At 45.8% G+C, this 15042-nt stretch overlaps 10 non-coding genes across 10 annotated transcripts; all 10 read right to left on the bottom strand.

Moving 5' to 3' along the window:
• Positions 1-7862: 7862 nt before the first annotated feature.
• trnal-caa (transfer RNA leucine (anticodon CAA)) lies at positions 7863-7973 on the bottom strand. Its single transcript has 2 exons — positions 7936-7973; positions 7863-7908 (listed from the first exon to the last, which is right to left on the bottom strand). It is a non-coding gene; the product is annotated as a tRNA-Leu (tRNA).
• Positions 7974-8438: 465 nt separating this feature from the next.
• Positions 8439-8511, bottom strand: trnak-cuu (transfer RNA lysine (anticodon CUU)). Its single transcript has one exon. It is a non-coding gene; the product is annotated as a tRNA-Lys (tRNA).
• Positions 8512-9459: 948 nt separating this feature from the next.
• On the bottom strand, positions 9460-9570 carry trnal-caa (transfer RNA leucine (anticodon CAA)). The gene is made up of 2 exons: positions 9533-9570; positions 9460-9505 (listed from the first exon to the last, which is right to left on the bottom strand). It is a non-coding gene; the product is annotated as a tRNA-Leu (tRNA).
• A 465-nt stretch (positions 9571-10035) lies between these two features.
• trnak-cuu (transfer RNA lysine (anticodon CUU)) lies at positions 10036-10108 on the bottom strand. The gene has a single exon. It is a non-coding gene; the product is annotated as a tRNA-Lys (tRNA).
• A 948-nt stretch (positions 10109-11056) lies between these two features.
• trnal-caa (transfer RNA leucine (anticodon CAA)) lies at positions 11057-11167 on the bottom strand. Its single transcript has 2 exons — positions 11130-11167; positions 11057-11102 (listed from the first exon to the last, which is right to left on the bottom strand). It is a non-coding gene; the product is annotated as a tRNA-Leu (tRNA).
• Positions 11168-11632: 465 nt separating this feature from the next.
• trnak-cuu (transfer RNA lysine (anticodon CUU)) lies at positions 11633-11705 on the bottom strand. Its single transcript has one exon. It is a non-coding gene; the product is annotated as a tRNA-Lys (tRNA).
• A 948-nt stretch (positions 11706-12653) lies between these two features.
• trnal-caa (transfer RNA leucine (anticodon CAA)) lies at positions 12654-12764 on the bottom strand. Its single transcript has 2 exons — positions 12727-12764; positions 12654-12699 (listed from the first exon to the last, which is right to left on the bottom strand). It is a non-coding gene; the product is annotated as a tRNA-Leu (tRNA).
• A 465-nt stretch (positions 12765-13229) lies between these two features.
• On the bottom strand, positions 13230-13302 carry trnak-cuu (transfer RNA lysine (anticodon CUU)). The gene has a single exon. It is a non-coding gene; the product is annotated as a tRNA-Lys (tRNA).
• A 948-nt stretch (positions 13303-14250) lies between these two features.
• On the bottom strand, positions 14251-14361 carry trnal-caa (transfer RNA leucine (anticodon CAA)). The gene is made up of 2 exons: positions 14324-14361; positions 14251-14296 (listed from the first exon to the last, which is right to left on the bottom strand). It is a non-coding gene; the product is annotated as a tRNA-Leu (tRNA).
• Positions 14362-14826: 465 nt separating this feature from the next.
• Positions 14827-14899, bottom strand: trnak-cuu (transfer RNA lysine (anticodon CUU)). The gene has a single exon. It is a non-coding gene; the product is annotated as a tRNA-Lys (tRNA).
• Positions 14900-15042: the final 143 nt, after the last annotated feature.

The following is a 15042-nucleotide window of genomic DNA, read 5'->3' as shown; positions in this document are numbered from 1 at the left end:
TCTCTCTGCCTTCAGTTTTGTGTTTAATAGCTGAAAAGCATGCTTTATTGTATTGGGATCAGGTGACTGACTTGATCATTGAAGAATATTCCTGTCAAAGTTCACCAGAAGGCCACAAACACAGGACAAGCTCAAAACGTTTTGCAGTTTTAATGGGCAGATGAACAACAGCTAGGAATCCCTACAGCAGGGGTTAGTGCGAGGTAAGACAGCTTTCAGGTAAGTTTAATACTATTCAGCTCAATTTAGTTTTATTTATATAGCACCAAATCACAGTAGCAGTTGCTTCACAACGGTTTGTTACTGTAAAGTAAAATCCTGCAATAACAGATAGAAAACCCCAGCAATCAGTTTTAAAGATTTTTATTGGCAGTTCACTACATGTACAGGACCTACAGGATATACTATAAGCAAGTACTTGGTAATAGTGGCAAAGGAAAAACTCCCTTTAAAACCAGCACGACCAGGCTCAGGAAGGGGCAGCCAACTCCACCACTAGTTGTGGGTGAGGATAGGGAGACAGAACCAACAAGCTGTAGAGCTCAGTAATAAGGGGACTAGTTCAGGTCTTGGATATCCAATACTAAAGTCTTTGAAATGAGCAAGGGGAGAGTGGATCAGACAGATCTGCACATATCCAGGCGAGAATGAGACAGACTTTCCAACATATTCCCACATTAGTAGGCTAACAATTTGGTGACAGGTTGTGGTTTTGGGAACGTGGTATAAATACTGCATTGAATGAAGATAAGAGACGGGTGTGCCCATTCAGGGTTTCCTGTGACCACACCTGCCACTGAAGGACACTGGTTAGTTTAGATCCATCTCCATATTTAAACGGACAGGGGAGAGAGAGAGAGAAGACAGGACCATATCAATGCAATATCATTGCCTCAATCATGGCTGACATGTTGTTTGCTTTGGATTATCAGCTGATTTTCTCCTTCACCATCATTTATATTTCCCACCAAGGTACAAATTAATCTTGGTTTTATCTTTACAACTGTTTTTTTTTTTCTTCCCATAACTGTGCATGCTCCTTTAGATGTTTTCTTCAAAAAATGATTGTGGCAGGAATAAGGCACGGCGGGCTCCAGGGATCAGTGTTTTCAGACATCTTTATTCAAAACACCACACACCACACAGTCCCCGTGTTTTTAACATGGCGGGCGTGATTGCGGATGCCGTGCAGGTGCGTCCGCCCTCCCTGCACGCCACCGCAGACCACGCCCCACCACACACCCCCATCGCCCGATTGAGGCCGGGGAGTCATCCAGCCGAACCTACTCCCCCCCACCCCACCGGTTGGGGGGAGCAACGTCCGTTGCGGAGGCCGCCCACACCTCCAATGGCGGCGAGCCTTGTCCGGGGGTCGGCCACGCCTCCAGCAGCAGCGGCGAAACCGGTCCGGAGGCCGGCTACCCGGCAAGCCGGCACGACCCCGCCAGCCCCGGGAGGGGCTCACTACCCGGCGCATCTGACGCTCCGGGGCAGCTCGATCCTCGACCTCGGGCACAGGTCGAGCAGGCTCCCCTGGCACGGGGACCGCCATCTCCCCTCCCGGTTTCTCCACCTCTTCCGGCTGGAGCGGCTCGTCCGCCGCTGGCTGGGGCGCTGGCGGGAGCGGCTCGTCCGCCGCTGGCTGGGGCGCTGGCGGGAGCGGCTCGTCCGCCGCTGGCTGGGGCGCTGGCGGGAGCGGCTCCGGCAGCCCCTCCCGCGACTCCTCTTCCTCCAGCCGGTGCAGACCCTCGCGCGCCTCGTCTGCCGCCTCCGGTCGGAGCGGCTCGTCCACCGCTCCCGGCAGGAGCAGCCCTTCACCCGGCTGTTCCCCCTCCTCCGGCAGGCGCAGATCCCCGCGCGCCTCGTCTGCCCCCTCCGGCTGCTCAGGCGCCCCACGCGGCTCCTCCACCGCTTCACTGTCCTTGGTACACACCTGTGGGGGTGGCGCCCAGGCCCAGAGCAGCGCCGCCAGCTCCCCGATCCGTTGCAGGTGGCGCTCGGACTGGTCCTGTAGCTCTAGCTGCTGGCGACGCACCTCCGCCGCCTGCTCCCGCTGGGCGGCCGCCATTTCGGCCACCCTCTGGGCCAGCTCCCCCACTCCCTGGCTCCGATAAGAACCCGCCGTGCCGCCTCCTGGGTTTCGGCACCACTGTGGCAGGAATAAGGCACGGCGGGTCCAGGGATCAGTGTTTTCAGACATCTTTATTCAAAACACCACACACCACACACACCTGAGTCCCCGTGTTTTTAACGTGGCGGGCGTGATTGCGGATGCCGTGCAGGTGCGTCCGCCCTCCCTGCACGCCACCGCAGACCACGCCCCACCACAATGATCTTGGCTTCCTGTTCCTGAGTGTTAAAGTAGTTTGTACCCTGCTGATTTTTCCATCTCTAAAGTGCTCTCTGTGATAGGTTTATTCTAGTTTTTCAACCTAATGGTGGCATCCCTCACTTGCACTGAAATCTCTTTGGCACTCATGTTTACAGATAAAATAAAAAGTAAAGGGAACATTTCCTCACCTGACCACAAATCTGCTTATCAGTCAAGTGTTCATTTAATTTTGAGCTTCTGAAAATGGGTGATTCTGTATAAAAAAAAAAAGTCTCTATAAGTCTCTTTTTGTTATTAAGCCCATCGAATTTAAGCTGATGGTCTGCACTTCAATTACATTTTGGCTTATTTGATTTAAGAACCACTGTGGTGGTAGTGTAAAGAAGAAGAACTAAAAAAAAATGTGTCTTTGCCCAACAAATTATGGACCTAAGTGTACAGCAATCATTCAATCTATAGTCTATATTAATACCACAAATGTTATGGGGTGAGAGGCAGAGTACGCCCTGAATAGGTAAGAAAGACAAACAACAATTCATGCTTATTCATGATAAATTAACCTAATCTCATGATAATAAAATAACATGTCACAATCAACACACATTTATACTCATAAGCAGACTAGTGCAATGCATACTTACCAGTGCAGCACAGTCATGATTAAGAATAAAGGTCCAATCCAAATAAAGCAACAAAAAGTTACACAAGCAGCAGAAAAAGGAAGGAAGCCCTTACTAGATAGCTTGTTTTATTTCACAGTCGCTTTGTGAGAGAGAAGCATGTGAGAGGATGTAGTTTAGTGTGAATGTGGGTATCTCTTCTTTGACTGCTTCATTTGTAGCATTATGGCCCTGTGAGGTGACTCTTTACACTTTAAAAACGCAAGTATTTACAACTGGATTAACATTAAAATAAAATGTAGCAAAATATAATTGTGAACCAGACTGGTGTATTGTTACACGAAAGCTATATAGCTAGATTTATGGTACCAGATGATTAACTCTACTGAAAATGGCTGGTGTTGCACATTGCAAACTGAAACAATATGCACATTAAATAAATCTAAAGGTTATAACAATATTCACCGTGATCTCAGTGTGAGTTTTTTGAATTATTGGTACTCTGTTTCAGTCACTAAAATTCTGGCTATAAACTTCATATATTCTACCTGTGAGTGAGATTTAATTTTCTCATTATCAAAGGAAAGTCCTTGTGAGAGATGCACAAAAGATCTTTCTGTTTACAGTATGTGCCAGAATGAAACGATTCAGGTGTGTTTCAGCGAACATTTGATAGCTTTTGATTTATTTATTTTTTCCCAGAGGAAGTTAAAACACAATACACGACTGAGTCATCTTTTACATGAGAGAAAGGATGTTATGAGCCCATTTATGTGTAAAACTTTCTTGTATAATACACAAAAACTACTGGTACACAGATAACATTTTAAGATGTTATTACTTTAAAAAGTGGGGGGAAGTGCCCTGGGTATTTAAGCACTAGTAATGCCATGCAACAGTATTTCTTTTAAATAATCATTCCTGTGAAAACAATGCACAAGAACCACCATGCAGTAAATGCAGAAAGACTGTTAAAGAGATAACAGACATGGACATCGACTACAAATAGCATTTTTTTTGAACTGCAGATTCTGCTTTACTCTGCAATTTCTGTGGCCCGAAGAGAGATTACATCCAACCAACTCAGTAGACTACATAGTATTGGGTCAATTTATATTTTACTTGCATGGCTCACTTTCATTTTTATAATCCAGGAAACTAAATAATATGAGGAAAGACTTTTTTCTGTGAGCAGATATGGTAAAAGAGACTTGACACCAAAGAAGTATTAGTTTGAAATTACTTGAGATAGAAACATGGATATATTTTTAATCAAAGCATTATATAACCTATTTGTGCACATACCCTCACAATCACAACCATGACAACCAGGATGAAAAGGACACTTTAATGAAGACAAGACTGAAGACTATTGCAGGCCATTAAGAAGATACTGAGATTGCACTGAGAAATCGAAGGCATGCCCCAATGAATCTCCACAAGATGCTTAACGGGGCACAGAGAGATTCTGCCTGCTTGTAAAGCAGAGATCAATATGAGAGAGAAAAAAAATCCTTGGGCAACAGAGAGTCAGTGGTTTTGTTGTAGGCTCATGCTTGAGGTCAAGGCGGCTTGATTCTGACAATGTTGTTTTTTTGGGTTTTTTTTTTAGAATTTATACATTATAGAAAGGAATTAAAATGTATTTATTTAGAAATGTTTCTACAGTCCATGATACAGTAGCAGTACTAGTGCCATAATCCTATACATCACAGCACTGTTATGTTAATGTGACACTAATAGCTTTGACAAAATCACAAAATTTTGATGGGCCAGAAATGGGAAACCCTCTTTTTGATGTGATGGCATCAGGGCAGGCAAGACAAGCAGTGCTTTCCAGGTTAATCAATTAAAACCAAAGTTAAAGCGATGCTTGTCCATTGATCTTTTTTATAATTTCAATAATTATTAGATTTTGCATTTTATAACAACAAAAACAAAAAGACAACAATAAAGAACAAGAAAAAAAAACAGTGAGGTTTTAACATCTGTTGCATTAAGCTGGAACGTCCAATTCAGGTAGACAAATAGGTGCAAAAACTGTCCCTGTCATGGTCCTGGGTCGGTGACCCAGCGCTTTGAGTTTGTGATTATTATTTTGTGGTTTATTCTGATTTTGTATTGGATTTTGGGGTTTGGTTGTCGTGTTTATTTTCCCTACCTGTGTCTCCCTCTGTGCTCTGTACGGGTCCCCGAGTTTTGTGTTATAAAACAGTCTGGGTGTTTCCTGTTTTACTTTGTAGGTCTGTGTCTCGTTATGCCCATTAGTTCCAGCTGTGTCCCCTCCTGTGTGCCATTTCTGATTACCTGGTGTGTGTATTTATAGTTGGTGTCTGCCTGTGCTTCTCGTCGCGTCGTCTGTGTTTCTCTGTGAACCTCCCGTGTAGTCTACATTATTCCATGTTTCTCATCGTCTCTCTGCTCCTCGCTCCATGTCCTCCTTTTGTATTAGCTTTTCCAGTTTAGGTTTATGTTCAGTTCTGCCCACACCTTGGTTATTGTGTTCTGTAAATAAAACCCACTTGCACCTCTGCTACTGTCTGCTTTTCGATCCTCCCTCCTCACCTCCACATGACTGCCGTCCCCAGCCATGTCAGTCCCATTGTTCCACCAAAGCTTCAGTCGCGTGATGTAACCTTCCCAACATCTTTTTTGCAAGAAACGTCTCAATCATTCTTTCTTTCTACTTTTTAAGTGTTGGAGTATGGGAGTCCTTCCCATGTGGAACCTCTCCTTGTTCTCCTAGTAGACACAATTTAGGTCATATGGACAAGTTACAAGGTGTCCATCCCTGCATATATTTTAATACAGTTTTCCAAACTGGGAAAACCAGCGAGAATTCCCAGAGGGTATGTATCAAAGTACCTTTAGTTTGGTGGCATTTCCAATACTGGTCATCTATACCAACACTTTGTAGTTTGCTAAAAGTCAGAGTTGTCACACTGCTGGAGTAGATGCCTCAACACAGACCTTCAGTGACACTTTACTCAAGGATTTTGCATTAATAAACTTGGTAGACATATTTATACCATAACATTGCCAGGGCAAAAGTTGTGGCTTTCCCAATCCTCTTTGTTTGACGGATACAGGAAAATGCTTAGGACACTGTCTGTAATTCCAGGCCACATGTTTGGTCCTGCAGCCAACCAGCCCATGGAATACAGCACACGGGTGAACAAAGTGAGGCAGGAGTTTGCTAATTTTCCCCTTGGGACTTTTATAGGCTTTCTTCCTGCTAAAGGTTCTTGACAAGAAATAATTCATATTTGAGCTTTAATTCAACCTCTCTTTTTTTCTGTTAACTAACCTATAGATGGCAGTAAGTGGCTAGACTTGTGCCCTCTGGCTGGGATAACTGTCAGTTATCTCATTAAAACAGAATAATCCAGTACAGAGAAACTGATACTATGATCACATGATCCAGGCCACAGTTTCCTAGCATTTCATTCTTCATACAGTTATTTTCAATCATGTTTTATTTTTGTTGTTGAATATAATCTTTGTACCATTCATCTTGTCATTAGATGTCATAATAATTAATTATTGACACTATATTTTTGTTTGTAAAGCATTTGGTTTTCCTTTTTCTTGCCAGGTTGAATTTTTTGCACAAATGAAAATGACTCTGATAGATGGATGTTTTTAAAAACAAACACTGATAAGTCACCATCAGCATTTCTTAAAAGTGCTCTCTTTGCATATTCTGAGCTATTCTTATCTGATACATATAGTTATAATACATATGTGGAGATGTATGAAATAAGCAGAACACATATGAATACCAAGGTAAATAGGTTTTCAACATTCTTTTTTACTTTAATAGTGAAATATTGGAATAACTAAATAAGAAACGGTTAATGGCAGGTGTGATGCTTTGTACATAAACTTTATAAATGTACAGAGTTGTCTGGATTGCTCCTGCTTCTTTAATTGTAGCTTGAACTGGAATAAACAAGGTTTCCTCACTAACAAAATGAAAGTGTTTATGTCTATGTGCTGTCCTGCAAATAAAATTCCACAGAGAGCAGAACCACTGTGGTACTGAAGAGCAACTTGCAGTGACCCGGCCTGGTAACAACTTAACTGTAGTTGGTACTCCAAACACCTCAAGCACAAGACAACACAGCACATATATGTCTCAGCTGTTCCTAGAACTGCGCTCTTCTGGACAGAGATCTCGGATGTTGTTCCTCGGCAATAGGGTCTAATCCCAACAGGAAACATTGCGATGATTGTGACAAGTCATCACTATTTTATGTCTTGGGACTGTGGAGACGTGGGGATTTTGCATGTTGGGAATGACAGTGGGTCTCTAAGAATGAGAGAGGGTTGGAACGAATTTATACATGTGCTCTATGTGTGAAATGAAAATAATAAACCAAAAAAAGCATTATGTACCTTAAATCTGTATAATTTCAAAACCTGAGTGGGTTTGGAATACACTATGTGATGGCCACAACATGAAGCTATTTTATTGTTGTCACTAATATCACAAATACCTTGATGTGATTATGTTCGACTGGATGGTGTGAGCTTCTGCTCTAAGTATCTTTTACGGCCACAAGTGAGGTTATATTGGAATATACTGAGCACCCAGAGTGTATTATGAGGAGACGAATGAGTGCCTTTTGCGTAACTATTAGACAACTTAGGCCGTGACAGATCGTCAGTATGTTGCGTGTTGGGAATGATAATGCTCTAGTGTCCTATACACAGTAGATTTTAAGACATTCTAGATGTATTATTGAAATAAGAAAAAGAAGAAAGACACAATAGATCAAGTTACTATAACCTGCAAAGCTGATTTCACAGCAACCCTACAGCTACCTCAACAAGCCGCAGTTTGTTGAGTTTAACACACAAAGGTTGATGAAGCTCTTGAAAACAGATTTTTAAATAAGGAAAGCAGATGTCAGGAGTGGGATTTGAACCCACGCCTCCATTTGGAGACCAGAAGTCCCTTTTGTGTGGAAGGAGCCTATCCTTGAGCCTGGCGCCTTAGACCACTCAGCCATCCTGACAAGTTGACCAACGACCTCTTCAAAGTCATCCTGGATGTTCAAATGTCCGAACCACCTCAGCAGGCTGCTTTTGATGTGGAGGAGTTGCAGCTGTAATCTGCGTTACTCCTGAAATACTAAGCTTGTCATCCAATCTCCGAGGCCGAGCACTGCCACCCGATGGAGAAAACTCATTGCCGCTGCTTATATCTGTGAGATCATGCTTTCATTCACTACCCACAGTTTGTGACCCTAGGTGAGAGTAGGGATGCTGGTAAACCTAGAGTGTTGCTTCTTTGCTAAGCCCTCTTGAAATTTCGTCCAGAATCATCAAATGAAATGGTGGAGATGTGGACTTGTGCAGACAAGACAGTGTAACTTTGGTTTCTGTTACCATACATTCATCTTCCTTTGCGCAAAACGCCATTTGCTGTTCTCTATACACACTTCTTTTCTCTCTTGTGGGCACTTGCACAAAAGTCCCCTCGCCCAACGTGGGGCTCGAACCCACGACCCTGAGATTAAGAGTCTCATGCTCTCCCGACTGAGCTAGCTGGGCTTCTTCAGCACCAAGTCTTTAAGATGGGCACAGGTTCTTATAGCTGGGGGAGGTTGACTAGCATTTCAAGAGCAGGCAAAGAAAGCACAGACTACTTTCAAGTTTTCTATCATCCATTCAAGCTCTTATGTCCTTGTATGCATGCCACACCACGGGGCATGCTCCGATTGAGACGACTGAATGTCTCCCGGGGAATCATCTCCCCAGATCTGGACCGGGGCATCACTGAGCTCCTGGACAGTCTGAGTTCCAACCTGGCAGTGTCAGATGGACCAAAGCTAAATGTCCCAGGGGTGTTGTATTGAATTTTGGTCAAGTAGGCCAATATAGGGTTGGGGGGTGGGGAGTGTCGGTCAACGGTATCAGTCCCCACGCAAACTGCCTGCATACTCTTGTCGGATGAGGCCGGGCAGCAGGAAGAAAGCCAGGAGCCATTGCACCAGCGTAGGGTCTGACAGTGGGTCAGAGAATTTCATGCCCATACCTAACTGCACTCATTGTCCCGTTGCCTTGCCTGTAGAGGCCTGTGCATACCTCAGTGCATGTGCCTCTCCAGACCATCACTGACCCACCAGCAAAGCGCTCATAACCAAGGATGTTACATTCACCATAAAGTTCCCCACGACTTCTCGGGAAGCTTTCCCATGTGTTATATGTTCTCAGTTTAAACCCGCTGTCCTCTGTGAAAAGCACAGGGTGCCAGTGGTGGAGGTGGAAATTGTGGTGTTCCATGACAAATGCCAGATACAAGCGGGATTTCAATTCAGGCTTCCACTTAGGGGAACTCTGTCATGTTAACGAAAGCTCTTCACTACAAAAGTTCCTATAACCTGCAAAGCTGATTTCACAGCAACCCTACAGCTACCTCAACAAGCCGCAGTTTGTTGAGTTTAACACACAAAGGTTGATGAAGCTCTTGAAAACAGATTTTTAAATAAGGAAAGCAGATGTCAGGAGTGGGATTTGAACCCACGCCTCCATTTGGAGACCAGAAGTCCCTTTTGTGTGGAAGGAGCCTATCCTTGAGTCTGGCGCCTTAGACCACTCGGCCATCCTGACGAGTTGACCAACCACCTCTTCAAAGTCATCCTGGATGTTCAAATGTCCGAACCACCTCAGCAGGCTGCTTTCGATGTGGAGGAGTTGCAGCTGTAATCTGCGTTACTCCTGAAATACTAAGCTTGTCATCCAATCTCCGAGGCCGAGCACTGCCACCCGACGGAGAAAACTCATTGCCGCTGCTTATATCTGTGAGATCATGCTTTCATTCACTACCCACAGTTTGTGAACCTAGGTGAGAGTAGGGATGCTGGTAAACCTAGAGTGTTGCTTCTTTGCTAAGCCCTCTTGAAATTTCGTCCAGAATCATCAAATGAAATGGTGGAGATGTGGACTTGTGCAGACAAGACAGTGTAACTTTGGTTTCTGTTACCATACATTCATCTTCCTTTGCGCAACACGCCATTTGCTGTTCTCTATACACACTTCTTTTCTCTCTTGCGGGCACTTGCACAAAAGTCCCCTCGCCCAACGTGGGGCTCGAACCCACGACCCTGAGATTAAGAGTCTCATGCTCTCCCGACTGAGCTAGCTGGGCTTCTTCAGCACCAAGTCTTTAAGATGGGCACAGGTTCTTATAGCTGGGGGAGGTTGACTAGCATTTCAAGAGCAGGCAAAGAAAGCACAGACTACTTTCAAGTTTTCTATCATCCATTCAAGCTCTTATGTCCTTGTATGCATGCCACACCACGGGGCATGCTCCGATTGAGACGACTGAATGTCTCCCGGGGAATCATCTCCCCAGATCTGGACCGGGGCATCACTGAGCTCCTGGACAGTCTGAGTTCCAACCTGGCAGTGTCAGATGGACCAAAGCTAAATGTCCCAGGGGTGTTGTATTGAATTTTGGTCAAGTAGGCCAATATAAGGTTTCGGGGTGGGGAGTGTCGGTCAACGGTATCAGTCCCCACGCAAACTGCCTGCATACTCTTGTCGGATGAGGCCGGGCACCAAGAAGAAAGCCAGGAGCCATTGCACCAGCGTAGGGTCTGACAGTGGGTCAGAGAATTTCATGCCCATACCTAACTGCACTCATTGTCCCGTTGCCTTGCCTGTAGAGGCCTGTGCATACCTCAGTGCATGTGCCTCTCCAGACCATCACTGACCCACCAGCAAAGCGCTCATAACCAAGGATGTTACATTCACCATAAAGTTCCCCACGACTTCTCGGGAAGCTTTCCCATGTGTTATATGTTCTCAGTTTAAACCCGCTGTCCTCTGTGAAAAGCACAGGGTGCCAGTGGTGGAGGTGGAAATTGTGGTGTTCCATGACAAATGCCAGATACAAGCGGGATTTCAATTCAGGCTTCCACTTAGGGGAACTCTGTCATGTTAACGAAAGCTCTTCACTACAAAAGTTCCTATAACCTGCAAAGCTGATTTCACAGCAACCCTACAGCTACCTCAACAAGCCGCAGTTTGTTGAGTTTAACACACAAAGGTTGATGAAGCTCTTGAAAACAGATTTTTAAATAAGGAAAGCAGATGTCAGGAGTGGGATTTGAACCCACGCCTCCATTTGGAGACCAGAAGTCCCTTTTGTGTGGAAGGAGCCTATCCTTGAGTCTGGCGCCTTAGACCACTCGGCCATACTGACGAGTTGACCAACCACCTCTTCAAAGTCATCCTGGATGTTCAAATGTCCGAACCACCTCAGCAGGCTGCTTTCGATGTGGAGGAGTTGCAGCTGTAATCTGCGTTACTCCTGAAATACTAAGCTTGTCATCCAATCTCCGAGGCCGAGCACTGCCACCCGACGGAGAAAACTCATTGCCGCTGCTTATATCTGTGAGATCATGCTTTCATTCACTACCCACAGTTTGTGACCCTAGGTGAGAGTAGGGATGCTGGTAAACCTAGAGTGTTGCTTCTTTGCTAAACCCTCTTGAAATTTCGTCCAGAATCATCAAATGAAATGGTGGAGATGTGGACTTGTGCAGACAAGACAGTGTAACTTTGGTTTCTGTTACCATACATTCATCTTCCTTTGCGCAACACGCCATTTGCTGTTCTCTATACACACTTCTTTTCTCTCTTGCGGGCACTTGCACAAAAGTCCCCTCGCCCAACGTGGGGCTCGAACCCACGACCCTGAGATTAAGAGTCTCATGCTCTCCCGACTGAGCTAGCTGGGCTTCTTCAGCACCAAGTCTTTAAGATGGGCACAGGTTCTTATAGCTGGGGGAGGTTGACTAGCATTTCAAGAGCAGGCAAAGAAAGCACAGACTACTTTCAAGTTTTCTATCATCCATTCAAGCTCTTATGTCCTTGTATGCATGCCACACCACGGGGCATGCTCCGATTGAGACGACTGAATGTCTCCCGGGGAATCATCTCCCCAGATCTGGACCGGGGCATCACTGAGCTCCTGGACAGTCTGAGTTCCAACCTGGCAGTGTCAGATGGACCAAAGCTAAATGTCCCAGGGGTGTTGTATTGAATTTTGGTCAAGTAGGCCAATATAAGGTTTCGGGGTGGGGAGTGTCGGTCAACGGTATCAGTCCCCACGCAAACTGCCTGCATACTCTTGTCGGATGAGGCCGGGCACCAAGAAGAAAGCCAGGAGCCATTGCACCAGCGTAGGGTCTGACAGTGGGTCAGAGAATTTCATGCCCATACCTAACTGCACTCATTGTCCCGTTGCCTTGCCTGTAGAGGCCTGTGCATACCTCAGTGCATGTGCCTCTCCAGACCATCACTGACCCACCAGCAAAGCGCTCATAACCAAGGATGTTACATTCACCATAAAGTTCCCCACGACTTCTCGGGAAGCTTTCCCATGTGTTATATGTTCTCAGTTTAAACCCGCTGTCCTCTGTGAAAAGCACAGGGTGCCAGTGGTGGAGGTGGAAATTGTGGTGTTCCATGACAAATGCCAGATACAAGCGGGATTTCAATTCAGGCTTCCACTTAGGGGAACTCTGTCATGTTAACGAAAGCTCTTCACTACAAAAGTTCCTATAACCTGCAAAGCTGATTTCACAGCAACCCTACAGCTACCTCAACAAGCCGCAGTTTGTTGAGTTTAACACACAAAGGTTGATGAAGCTCTTGAAAACAGATTTTTAAATAAGGAAAGCAGATGTCAGGAGTGGGATTTGAACCCACGCCTCCATTTGGAGACCAGAAGTCCCTTTTGTGTGGAAGGAGCCTATCCTTGAGTCTGGCGCCTTAGACCACTCGGCCATCCTGACGAGTTGACCAACCACCTCTTCAAAGTCATCCTGGATGTTCAAATGTCCGAACCACCTCAGCAGGCTGCTTTCGATGTGGAGGAGTTGCAGCTGTAATCTGCGTTACTCCTGAAATACTAAGCTTGTCATCCAATCTCCGAGGCCGAGCACTGCCACCCGACGGAGAAAACTCATTGCCGCTGCTTATATCTGTGAGCTCATGCTTTCATTCACTACCCACAGTTTGTGACCCTAGGTGAGAGTAGGGATGCTGGTAAACCTAGAGTGTTGCTTCTTTGCTAAGCCCTCTTGAAATTTCGTCCAGAATCATCAAATGAAATGGTGGAGATGTGGACTTGTGCAGACAAGACAGTGTAACTTTGGTTTCTGTTACCATACATTCATCTTCCTTTGCGCAACACGCCATTTGCTGTTCTCTATACACACTTCTTTTCTCTCTTGCGGGCACTTGCACAAAAGTCCCCTCGCCCAACGTGGGGCTCGAACCCACGACCCTGAGATTAAGAGTCTCATGCTCTCCCGACTGAGCTAGCTGGGCTTCTTCAGCACCAAGTCTTTAAGATGGGCACAGGTTCTTATAGCTGGGGGAGGTTGACTAGCATTTCAAGAGCAGGCAAAGAAAGCACAGACTACTTTCAAGTTTTCTATCATCCATTCAAGCTCTTATGTCCTTGTATGCATGCCACACCACGGGGCATGCTCCGATTGAGACGACTGAATGTCTCCCGGGGAATCATCTCCCCAGATCTGGACCGGGGCATCACTGAGCTCCTGGACAGTCTGAGTTCCAACCTGGCAGTGTCAGATGGACCAAAGCTAAATGTCCCAGGGGTGTTGTATTGAATTTTGGTCAAGTAGGCCAATATAAGGTTTCGGGGTGGGGAGTGTCGGTCAACGGTATCAGTCCCCACGCAAACTGCCTGCATACTCTTGTCGGATGAGGCCGGGCACCAAGAAGAAAGCCAGGAGCCATTGCACCAGCGTAGGGTCTGACAGTGGGTCAGAGAATTTCATGCCCATACCTAACTGCACTCATTGTCCCGTTGCCTTGCCTGTAGAGGCCTGTGCATACCTCAGTGCATGTGCCTCTCCAGACCATCACTGACCCACCAGCAAAGCGCTCATAACCAAGGATGTTACATTCACCATAAAGTTCCCCACGACTTCTCGGGAAGCTTTCCCATGTGTTATATGTTCTCAGTTTAAACCCGCTGTCCTCTGTGAAAAGCACAGGGTGCCAGTGGTGGAGGTGGAAATTGTGGTGTTCCATGACAAATGCCAGATACAAGCGGGATTTCAATTCAGGCTTCCACTTAGGGGAACTCTGTCATGTTAACGAAAGCTCTTCACTACAAAAGTTCCTATAACCTGCAAAGCTGATTTCACAGCAACCCTACAGCTACCTCAACAAGCCGCAGTTTGTTGAGTTTAACACACAAAGGTTGATGAAGCTCTTGAAAACAGATTTTTAAATAAGGAAAGCAGATGTCAGGAGTGGGATTTGAACCCACGCCTCCATTTGGAGACCAGAAGTCCCTTTTGTGTGGAAGGAGCCTATCCTTGAGTCTGGCGCCTTAGACCACTCGGCCATCCTGACGAGTTGACCAACCACCTCTTCAAAGTCATCCTGGATGTTCAAATGTCCGAACCACCTCAGCAGGCTGCTTTCGATGTGGAGGAGTTGCAGCTGTAATCTGCGTTACTCCTGAAATACTAAGCTTGTCATCCAATCTCCGAGGCCGAGCACTGCCACCCGACGGAGAAAACTCATTGCCGCTGCTTATATCTGTGAGCTCATGCTTTCATTCACTACCCACAGTTTGTGACCCTAGGTGAGAGTAGGGATGCTGGTAAACCTAGAGTGTTGCTTCTTTGCTAAGCCCTCTTGAAATTTCGTCCAGAATCATCAAATGAAATGGTGGAGATGTGGACTTGTGCAGACAAGACAGTGTAACTTTGGTTTCTGTTACCATACATTCATCTTCCTTTGCGCAACACGCCATTTGCTGTTCTCTATACACACTTCTTTTCTCTCTTGCGGGCACTTGCACAAAAGTCCCCTCGCCCAACGTGGGGCTCGAACCCACGACCCTGAGATTAAGAGTCTCATGCTCTCCCGACTGAGCTAGCTGGGCTTCTTCAGCACCAAGTCTTTAAGATGGGCACAGGTTCTTATAGCTGGGGGAGGTTGACTAGCATTTCAAGAGCAGGCAAAGAAAGCACAGACTACTTTCAAGTTTTCTATCATCCATTCAAGCTCTTATGTCCTTGTATGCAT

This window comes from Neolamprologus multifasciatus, chromosome 22, assembly GCF_963576455.1.
Source record: "Neolamprologus multifasciatus chromosome 22, fNeoMul1.2, whole genome shotgun sequence".
Taxonomy (NCBI): Eukaryota; Metazoa; Chordata; class Actinopteri; order Cichliformes; family Cichlidae; genus Neolamprologus; species Neolamprologus multifasciatus.
The sequence above is the reverse complement of the archived record's forward strand: the minus strand, read 5'-3'. Positions and strand labels throughout refer to the sequence as shown.